Below are 11156 nucleotides of genomic sequence, written 5' to 3' on the forward strand. Positions count from 1 at the left end.
TAGCATATTCATTCAAGAAGAAAAAGAAGGAAAGGCGTGCTCGCGGGATCGCGCATAACCAATCTCTTTGTCCCCAGGCAGTCCACTGATTGACTGAGCTCCTATACTCTGCCCAGTGACAGGAGAATGCTGAAAGAACTTTCTGAAGGCTGTTGACAGCCAATGGAAGCCTTAGGAAGTGTAACGTGACCCCACAGACACTGTAGTTTTGATAGAGATTCAAAAGAAGAACTACAATTCTCAGATTTTTTACTTCCTGGTTGGATTTTTCACAGGTTTGTGCCTGCCATATGAGTTCTGTTATACTCACAGACACCATTCAAACAGTTTTAGAAACTTCAGAGTGTTTTCTATCCAAATCTACTAATAATATGCATATTCTAGTTTCTGAGCCAGAATAGTAACCAGTTTCATTTGGGTACGTTTTTCATCTGGCCGTGAAAATACTGCCCCCTATACTTTAAGAAGTTAAACAGCTTGGAAAATAAAAGAAAATGATGTCATGGCTTTAGAAGCTTCTGATAGGCTAATTGACATAATTTGAGTCAATTAGAGGTGTACCTGTGGATGTATTTCAAGGCCTACCTTCAAACTCAATGCCTCTTTGCTTGACATCATGGGTAAATCAAAAGAAATCAACCAAGACCTCAGAAAATAAATTGTAGACCTCCACAAATCTGGTTCATCATTGGGAGCAATGCCTGAAGGTACCACATTCATCTGTACAAACAATAGTACGCAAGTATCAACACCATGGGACCACGCAGCCATCATACCGTTCAATAAGGAGACGTGTTCTGTCTCCTAGAAATGAACTTACTTTTGTGCGAAAAGTGCAAATCAATTCCAAACAAACAGAAAGGACCTTGTGAAGATGCTGGAGGAAACAGGTACAAAAGTATCTATATCTACAGTAAAACGAGTCCTATATCGACATAACCTGAAAGGCCGCACAGCAAGGAAGATGCCACTGCTCCAAAACCGCCATAAAAAAGCCAGACTACGGTTTGCAACTGCACATGAGGACAAAGATCGTACTTTTTGGAGAAATGTCCTCTGATCTGGTGAAACAAAATAGAACTGTTTGGTGTCATGACGTGGCCCTCTTTGGTGCAACGAGCACCATCCCCCTCTCTCTCTCTCTCGCTGCCTCTCTCTCTTCCCCCTACACCCCAGCTCTGTTGGACAGGTCATAAATTCCTAGAGGAGTTTTGTCTCCTCTTAGCCAGAGTAGAGAGTTAGTTTTCATAGAGAGAACAAAGGAACTTCTTCCACATCACAGAACTTGAGAACTGAACAATATCCATGTTCTGGAGAAGGTATAAATGGTCGGTGAAGTAGCCAGCTACGAACTGCTCCGTTTTGTACAATTTGGTGACCTCAGGAAAGACAGTACAGCCACATTACCATAACTTTGTTTGTACAAGAGTCTTGGTTGTGGGGCTTTCATCTAATTGTTGTATAAAATGAATGAGTAAATATGAAACTATTTGTGAAATGATGTGATGTGATTATAAACTGTTTAATGAAGGAAACTCCAATTCCCTTTGGAGTTAACTGGGTCTTGGGCCTGCCCCATGAGCACAGACATTGACCTGGCATTATGGGACAGCCCCTTTCTGCTGTTACAAATATAACCCCCACCTACGAAAATCCTCTTCAGACCAAGCTTACCTCAATTACGAGAGGGAGAAGGTTTGAGTAGATTGCTGAATCTTTTGACTTCTCTGGGATTAGTGGGACACTAGCGTCCCACCTCGACAACAGCCAGTGAAATTGCAGGGCCAAATTCAAACAACAGAAATCTCATAATTAAAACTTCTTAGGGCTAGGGGGCAGTATTGAGAATTTTGAAAAAAATATGTGCCCATTTTTAACTGCCTCCTACACCAACTCAGAAGCTAGAATATGCATATTATTGTTCAGGTTTGGATAGAAAACACTCTGAATTTTCTAAAACTGTTTGAATGTTGTCTGTAAGTATAACAGAACTCATATGGCAGTCAAAACCCTGAGACAAATTCTGACAAGAAGTGGATACCTGATGTATTGAATTACCTTTAAGCCTATGCCATTGAAACACACAGGGGCTTATTAATCTTTGAGCACTTCCTATGGCTTCCACTAGATGTCACCAGTCTTTACAAAGTGTTTTGAGTCTTCTACTGTGAGATCTGACCGAACAAGAGCCATGGAACGGTGGTGGCCGATTAGACTCTGGCGCGCGAGTTCATGTTGGGTACTCTCGTTCCAATACGTTTTAAAAGAGAATGCATTCGTCCGCCTTGAATATTATTCATGTTCTGGTTAAAAAAGGCACTAATGATTTATGCTATACAACGTAAATATTTTTTTCCCCCTCGTTCATGAAGTGAAGTCCGGCGGGCATAGATCATGTGCTAACAACACGGAGCTTTTTGGACATAAATGATGATCTTTTTCGAACAAAACTACATTCGTTATGGACCTGGGATTCCTGGAAGTGACATCTGATGAAGAGAATCAAAGGTAATGGATTATTTACATAGTATTTTCGATTTTAGATCTCTCCAACATGGCGGTTAGTCTGTATCGCAAAGCGTATTTTTCTGGGCGCAGTGCTCAGATTATTGCAAAGTGTGATTTCCCAGTAAGGTTATTTTTAAATCTGGCAAGCCGGTTGCGTTCAAGAGATGTAAATCTATAATTCTTTGAATGACAATATAATATTTTACCAATGTTTTCAAATAGTAATTATTTAATTTGTTGTGCTGATTTGACTGGCGGTTATTGGAGGGAAACGATTTCCTGAACATCAACGCCATAGTAAAACGCTGTTTTTGGATATAAATATGAACTTGATAGAACTAAAAATGCATGTATTGTCTAACATAATGTCCTAGGAGTGTCATCTGATGGAGATTGTCAAAGGTTAGTGCATAATTTTAGCTGGTTTTCTGCTTTTGGTGACGCCTGTCTTTGAATTGACAAAACATTACACACAGCTATTGTCAATGTACTCTCCTAACATAATCTAACTTTATGCTTTCGCCGTAAAGCCTTTTTGAAATCGGACAACGTGGTTACATTAAGGAGATGTTTATCTTTCAAAGGGTGTAAGATAGTTGTATGTTTGAGAAATTTGAATTATGACATTTAATTGTTTTCAAATTTGGCGCTCTTGATATTTCACCTGTTGTTGATAGGGTGTACCAGGGGTGGCACGCTTGCGTCCCACATAGCCCCTAGAGGTTAAAATTTCTCAAACATACAAGTATTATACACCATTTTAAAGATAAACTTGTTGTTAATCCAACCACAGTGTCCGATTTCAAAAAGGCTTTACGGCGAAAGCACACCATGCGATTATGTTAGGACAGCACCTAGCCACAAAAAAACATACAGACATTTTACAGCCAAGGAGAGGACTCACGAAAGTCAGAAATAGCGATTAAATTAATCACTTACCTTTGATGATCTTCATCTGGTGGCACTCCCAGGACTCCATGTTAAACAATACATGTTCGTTTTGTTCAATAAAGTCCCTCTTTATGTCCAAATACCTCCATTTTGTTCACGAGTTTAGTTCAGTAATCCAAAGGCACAAAGTGCGCTCACAATATCCAGACGAAAAGTAAAAAAAGTTCCATTAAAGTTTGTAGAAACATGCCAAACGATGTTTATAATCAATCCTTAGGATCTTTTTATCATAAATATTCAATAAAATTTCAACTGGACAATACCGTTTTCATTAGAAAGGAAAGAGAATGAACGGTGCGCTCACGGCCACGTGCGATAAACAATTCATGGCTTTCAGCTGAGCCACTTGCTCTGAGTGGTCTTATTCTCTCCCCTTTCACAATAGAAGCCTGAAACAACTTCTAAAGACTGTTGACATCTACTGGAAGCCTTATGAAGTGCAATCTGACCCCACAGACACTGGATACAGGATAGACATTCACTTCAAAAACTACAAACTTTAGAATTTACCACTTCCTGGTTGGATTTTTCTCAGGTTTTGTCCTGCCATATGAGTTCTGTTATACTCACAGACATTATTTGAACGTGTTTAGAGTGTTTTCTATCCAAATCTACTAAATATATGCATATCCTAGCTTTCCAACAGAGATCACGACGACACACTGAGCGTAAATATATATATTGATTTCAATTATTCCCGAATGAGTGAGCGTTCATGTGCAAAGGATTAGCATTTCAATTGTTAGAATTATCAAGTGTGTAGTGATTCATTTGCTTAATTCCCACCTTTCTCAGTCTACACCCACTTCTCTTTTGTCTACCAAGCCGCAATGCCGGTTTAGCCCATTAGGGCACATCCCCTTGTAACCATATCTACTCTGTTTGTTTGTGTGTGCATTTCTGTGATTATTTAGTTAGTTAATAAATAAATGATTGAGACAATTGATGTATGGATGATTAATAGTGAAGACTGGGTTCGTGCAGATAACAAACAATGTACGACATTTGGAATGAGACTAACGTGAGGTAAAGAATAATTCATTAGAAGACTAATTGATCAGATATTAAAATATCTGAAAGTTATATTAGGAAAATTATAACTTTGTAATCTGAATATTTCCCTTGGTGCCCCGACTTCCTAGTTAATTACATTTAGCTGACTAGTTAATCACGTAATAATAATTACAGAGAATTGATTTGATAAACTAACAGTCTTCAGTTTAATGATGCCAAAGACACGACATTGGCCATAATGACCATCGTTATGTTTGGAGGAAAAAGGGGAAGGCTTGCAAGCCAAAGAACACCATCCCAGCCATGAAGCACAGGGGTGGCAGCATCATGTTGTGGGGGTGCTTTGCTGCAGGAGGGACTGGGGCACTTCACAAAATAAATGGCATCATGAGAAAGGAAAATGATGTGGATATATTGAATAAACATCTCATGATATCAGTCAGGAAGTTAAAGCTTGGTCACAAATGGGCCTTCCAAATTGACAATGACCCCAAGCATACTTCCAAAGTTGTGGCAAAATGGCTTAAGGACAACAAAGTCAAGGTATTAGAGTGGCCATCACAAAGCCCCGACCTCAATCCTATAGAAAATGTGTGGGCAGAACTGAAAAAGTGTGTGCGAGCAAGGAGGACTACAAACCTGACTCAGTTACACCACCTCTGTCAGGAGGAATGGGCCAAAATTCACCCAACTTATTGTGGGAAACTTGTGGAAGGCTACCCGAAATGTTTGACCCAAGTTAAACAATTTAAAGGCAATGCTAACAAATACTAATTGAGTGTATGTAAACTTCTGACCCACTGGGAATGTGATGAAAGAAATAAAGCTGAAAGAAATAATTATCTTTTATGTTATTCTGATATTTCACATTCTTAAAATAAATTGGTGATCCTAACTGACCTAAGACAGGGAATTTTTAGTAGGATTAAATGTCAGGAATTGTAAAAAACGGAGTTTAAATGTTTTTGGCTAAGGTGTATGTAAACTTCCGACTTCAACTATAAGTGCTGGCGGTGGCACTATAGTTCCAGGTGTGTGTCAGAAATATTTCAGCTATTTTCTCAGCCATTATTATGAGAGCACAAGCTTACAGAGGCACTAAAGGGCTGAATTTTGATGAATAAACAAGTTATAGGTATAATGAGGGTTTGGCCACTCACTGGCCAATCAAGGCTTTATGTGGCTTAGTACTGCACTCATACATTTGTCTTAAGTTCTGTAGCATATTGATGGTCTTTGCATATTCATCAACTCCAATTTGGCTGGTGGTACAGAACATTTTGTCCCAGTGCATTGTGGATTGATACTACAGTTTATTAAATTGCATAGGCTACAGTAATGAGTGATAGCAACAGTAAACAAATAAAAATAATATAACATTAGTGTTTGAGTAATACTTTGGAGTTTTGACAGTCAACATTGTTGTTATTGGCATCAACGAGTATAGGCCTTTATGCATCTCACTTCTACTCAAATAACACATTCTGGGCTCCCGTAAATTGTATTGTGTGTATGAGGCACGTTCTAAATAAGCAAGATATAGCCTAGGCCTACCGTTGATAATGCATAATAGGAGTGAATAATGTAAATACTAGAGGAGTGCGTCTTTGCTAACCTGACAAGAGGCGTCTTTGGAAATGGGGATAGAGACAAGCCGAACGGAGTATGCACTGCAGGTAGGCCTGTGTGAATTGAGGATAATGCAAAAGAAGGTAGGCAAAAGCCTCACAAGTATACCATTTAGAAACCTTTGATGGATAAGCTACTTGGCGAATGCATGGCCAGGATAAGAAAAACATACTGTTGAACATTGCTGTTGAACCAGCTTTAGTTATAGTATCCTATTAAGGGCTTGTTTTTTAATCAAACAAAATGCAAAACAAGATTTACTTCAAAGCGGTCTCATGAGCCAAACCCTTTTTCGATAGTCTTCACTAATTGGCGAATGTATTTGGCTGGACAAGAAAAACAGTGTTCATTGAGAGGAGAGAAAGCTATGCTTGGTTTTTAATCAAATGAAACGAAATGGGGAAAAATATTGTTCTTTAATGTTTCTAAATACCAGGTTTATGGGCACAAAAAGCACACCTCTCTTGTTCTATGTTCATATGGCATAGGCAATGTGCGTCACGGCTAGATACACTGCGATTCCATTGTCAGAATCCATCTTAAATGTCCCAACCAGCGCATACTGAAATTGGCAATTTGTTGCACGTTTTTAAGTACACACCTCAGATATTGCCACCCCTCCCCTCTCACCTCAGCGCAAGTGAGCTCATATAAAGCAGGTAAATTACCAATCCTAGCTCTAGGGTTTGAAAATAGAAGAGCTCCGGCTTTAACAGGTCGAAATTGCAAACATTGTGTTAAAATTGTGCTTGCCTAACGCCAGCCGAAAATAGAGCCCAGAGACTTTTGAATGTCCTGAGGGCAATAACTGTAAGGGTGGAAGATCTCAAGCTTGGACATGTAATGTAATATAATGTCCATTCATCTAAAAAAGGTTACACAAGGTTAATACAGCCAAATAAGGTTGTTTGGTGATTGAGATGTGTGTACAATGGATGATATTATCCAAATGGACCGGTTAGTGGGGTCATGCAGTGGACAGTTAATATATCATCTCCCGCTCAGTGATTAGTTGGCGGCCTGAAGAGAGGCTTGCATTGTGTACCACAATATGAATTGTTTCTTATTTTAAACTGTACTTATTGTATAATAAATTATATTATTAGTTTCGCTAGATCTGAGAAATAGGCTGCTTGTGAAGTAACTCATCTCTGACTCTCCTTACTGTTTTGATGAGTAGAACTACTAGCTTACGGAAAAACAGTATTTAATTATCATTGGTTCTAACACAATTAAGCAAATCTGACTTGTTTTCGGCCCATGTTTATTAGCTGCGGTAGAAGTCTGTTTTTGATAAACGAGGCAGTGGATGAGCCTATTATTAAATTAGGATGGCGCCAATGAGATCCACAATTTTACATGACTTGGGTCAAAAGAGGGACCAGTATGCATCAACCATGACACAGTGGCTGACTGCTAATGATCAGGATGTAGTGAATGTGCAGCTGTCTTTCTAAATTCAATTTAAAAAAAACACATTTCAAAACCATATGAAACAAACAAACTAAAATCATGTATTTCACAGCAATCTAAAAACTAAAGAGCTTAAAAGGTTTAATTTGATTTGACCACCAAGGTTTCACTTTGCATGTTCTTAGCCCAGGGCTAAGCATATTTAATATTAAATTTAGGTGACAACGGTACTCTGTGATTGGCAAGCCTGAAAAACTGTTCCTAAGAATTATTTTAGACCTGGGCTAAATGCAGTGAGAACATGTGTGTGTGGCCGCCTAATGCCGCCTTTGTGATAGGCCTCCTGCCCCGGTGTACACTTCCGCCTCTTTGGACCTGGCTTTCAGGTGTTTTGTCACCAACATCACACAAGTGTGATCGCGTGATCATTGACTCAAGGTCAACGTTCTGCCTAGGTGTCAAGGTATGCGTGAAGGGCTGTAGGAAGTCAGGCGCAGGAGAGCAGATATTTGGTAGCAAAACGGAGCCTTTTATTTGGCGAACCAAAAACACACGGCACAAACGAACTCGAAATACAAATACGGGTTGAACATAACCCAGCGCAACCAGCCTAACGTGCGCATACATGAAAACAGATAAACAATACCACACAAAGACATGGGGGAAACAGAGGGTTAAATACACAACACATAATGAGGGAAATGAGAACCAGGTGTGTGGGAAAACGAGACAAAACAAATGGAAAATAAAAAATGGATCGGCGATGGCTAGAAGACCGGCGATGTCGACCGCCGAACACCGCCCGAATAAGGAGAGGCATCGACTTCGGCAGAAGTCGTGACACCTTGTGTGATAGTTAACAGTTGTTTTATAGAGAGGCAGACACTCATTGAATGGGTGTCAGTTGTGGGCAGTTGAAGTCACCATAAAGATTTATGCCTGCCTGTGGACGAATTTTTAGATTGGCTAATTCGACTGCGAATGAGGTAGTCATTGAGTAATATAGGGCTGTGCACAGACCTTTTCGGGGGCATGTGCTGAACCAAAAAAATGGCACCCGCTAAATAAATCCTGCAACCATGAGACTCCTTTTGCAAAACTATTTTGATGCTAGGATTAGTAATGCTCCACTTATTATAAATGACCACACGATTCTAGTCAAAATAGAAGATCGTAAAAAATACTGTAGCCTACCATTACTATATCCAACCCAACTCCATTTATCCCAGTGGTTTTCAAACAATTTGATCATTGACCCCTAGAAAGGAGTGGTACAAAACGTGCGACCCCCGCGAACACAGATGCACGTATGCACACGTGAACGTGCAAGCACAATTGCTGTGCAAATGTGGCCTGTCATTACAGCCATAAACGGTGATGAATTTTCAAAATGCAAGAGAGGCTACAGAAATAAACTGTTTTACACCTGCATTTGGAGCTGAAAGTCATTCATTCATGCTAGCAGCCAATATCAACTGGGAAAATATCAAGCAAAATCATACAGCCTAGGCTACTTGTAGCGGAGGTTGCAGGATCAGATGGAAAGCACATTCGGTCTGCACCAGTGCCATCACCTTGGAGGCATTTTGGTTGCCAGTAGCGATGCATTGGTAAAATCACTGGGGAAGCCAAACCAGAAAAAAAATACATATTACAAACTATGTGTTGTTATAATTGCTTTGATTGCTTTATAGCCTGTTAGTTCATATGCCTTGCAATAGTGATATACAGTGCATTCAGAAAGTTTTGAGACCCTTTCCCTTTTTCCACATTTTGTTATGTTAGGTTTTTTCCCCTCATCAATCTACACACAATACCCCATAATGACTAAGCGAGAACAGGTTTTTAGAAATGTTTGCAAATGTATTACAATTAAAAAAATAAAAATACCTTATTTACATAAGTATTCAAACCCTTTGCTATGAGACTCAAAATTGAGCTCAGGTGCATCCAGTTTCCATTGATCATCCTTGAGATGTTTCTACAATTTCATTGGAGTCCACCTGTGGTAAATTCAATTGATTGGACATGATTTGGAAAGGCACATACCTGTCTATATAATGTCCCACAGTTGGCAGTGCATGTCAGAGCAAAAACCAAGCCATGAGGTCAAAGGAATTGTCCGTAGAGCTCCGAGACAGGATTGTGTCGAGGCACAGATCTGGAGAAGGGTAGCAAAAAATGTCTGCAGCATAGAAGGTCCCCAAGAACACAGTGGCCTCCATCATTCTTTTATTTTGACCCCCTTTTTTGATCTTGTCTCATTGCTGCAACTTCCCAGTGGGCTCGGGATGTGAAGGTCGAGTCATGTGTCCTCTGAAACATGACCCGCCAAACCATGCTTCTTAACACCCGCCCGCTTAAGCCGGAAGCCCCAATGTGTTGGAGGACACACCGTTCAACTGACGACCGAGGTCAGCCTGCAGGCGCTCGGCCTGCTACAAGGAGTTGCTAAAGCTCGATGAGCCAAGTAAAGCCCCCCCGGAAAACCTGGACAAAGCGGGGCCAATTGGGCACCGCCCTATGGGACTCCCAATCATGGCAGGTTGTGATACAGCCCAGGATCAAACCCGGGTCTGTAGGGATGCCTCTACCGATGCAGTGCCTTAGACCGCTGTGCCACTCGGGAGGCCCCGGCCTCCATCATTCTTAAATTGAAGAACTTTGGACCCACCAAGTCTCATCCTAGAGCTGGCTGCCCGGCCAAACTGAGCAATCGGGGGAGTAGGGCCTTGGTCAGGGAGATGGCCAAGAACCCGATGGTCACTCTGACAGAGCTCCAGATTTCCTTTGCGGAGATGGGAGAACATTCAAGAAGAAAACCAACTCTGCAGCACTCCACCAATCAGGTCTTTATGGTAGAGTGGCCAGACAGAAGCCACTCCTCAGTAAAAGGCACATGACAGCCCGCTTGGAGTTTGCCAAAAGGCACCTAAAGGACTCTCAGACCATGAGAAACAAGATTCTCTGGTCTGATGAAACCAAGGTTGAACCAAGCATGGTGGTGGCAGCATCATGCTGTGGGGATGTAATGATACCAACAGTGATCAGTGCAAATTCCTCTTTTGTTACATTAGGTAACTCTGTTCTATCGCCCAAGAGACATAACCCCAACCGTTCCTCCAGATATTTCAAAACACCTTCCCAGAAAAGTAGAACTAATGTACATTCCCATATTGCATGTAAAAATGTCCCAGTATCTTTTTTGGTATTTCCAACACAGAGAGTTGTTGGTCAGTCCCATCTTATGAAGTCTTGTTGGGGTCCAATAAAACCTATAAAACCTATATCTTATATTGAGTAAGTTTCCCACTGGCTTCCCTTATGTTCCTCCCTGAGTTGGACAAGATCTTCATCCAGGTATAATACTAAATTTCACACTTAAGGTCAATTTGCCATATTGTTCTGAGGTTTTTACAGCCTTTACTTGACCGAGGACTAAATATTGAGTAGAAAATGGCAGATTTATGTTTAGGTAATACCAAATACTTCACTAATACAAAATACTTCACTATTGGGTTCTTTCCTGGATTTTGTTGATAGCCGGTTAACAAAAGTTCCCCTCAATTGTAAATATTTCCAGAAATGTCCCTTGTCTCCCACATATTTTTGCACCAAATCTGAGTATGACATTATAACAT

The sequence above is a fragment of the Salmo trutta genome, chromosome 34, assembly GCF_901001165.1.
Source record: "Salmo trutta chromosome 34, fSalTru1.1, whole genome shotgun sequence".
NCBI lineage: Eukaryota > Metazoa > Chordata > Actinopteri > Salmoniformes > Salmonidae > Salmo > Salmo trutta.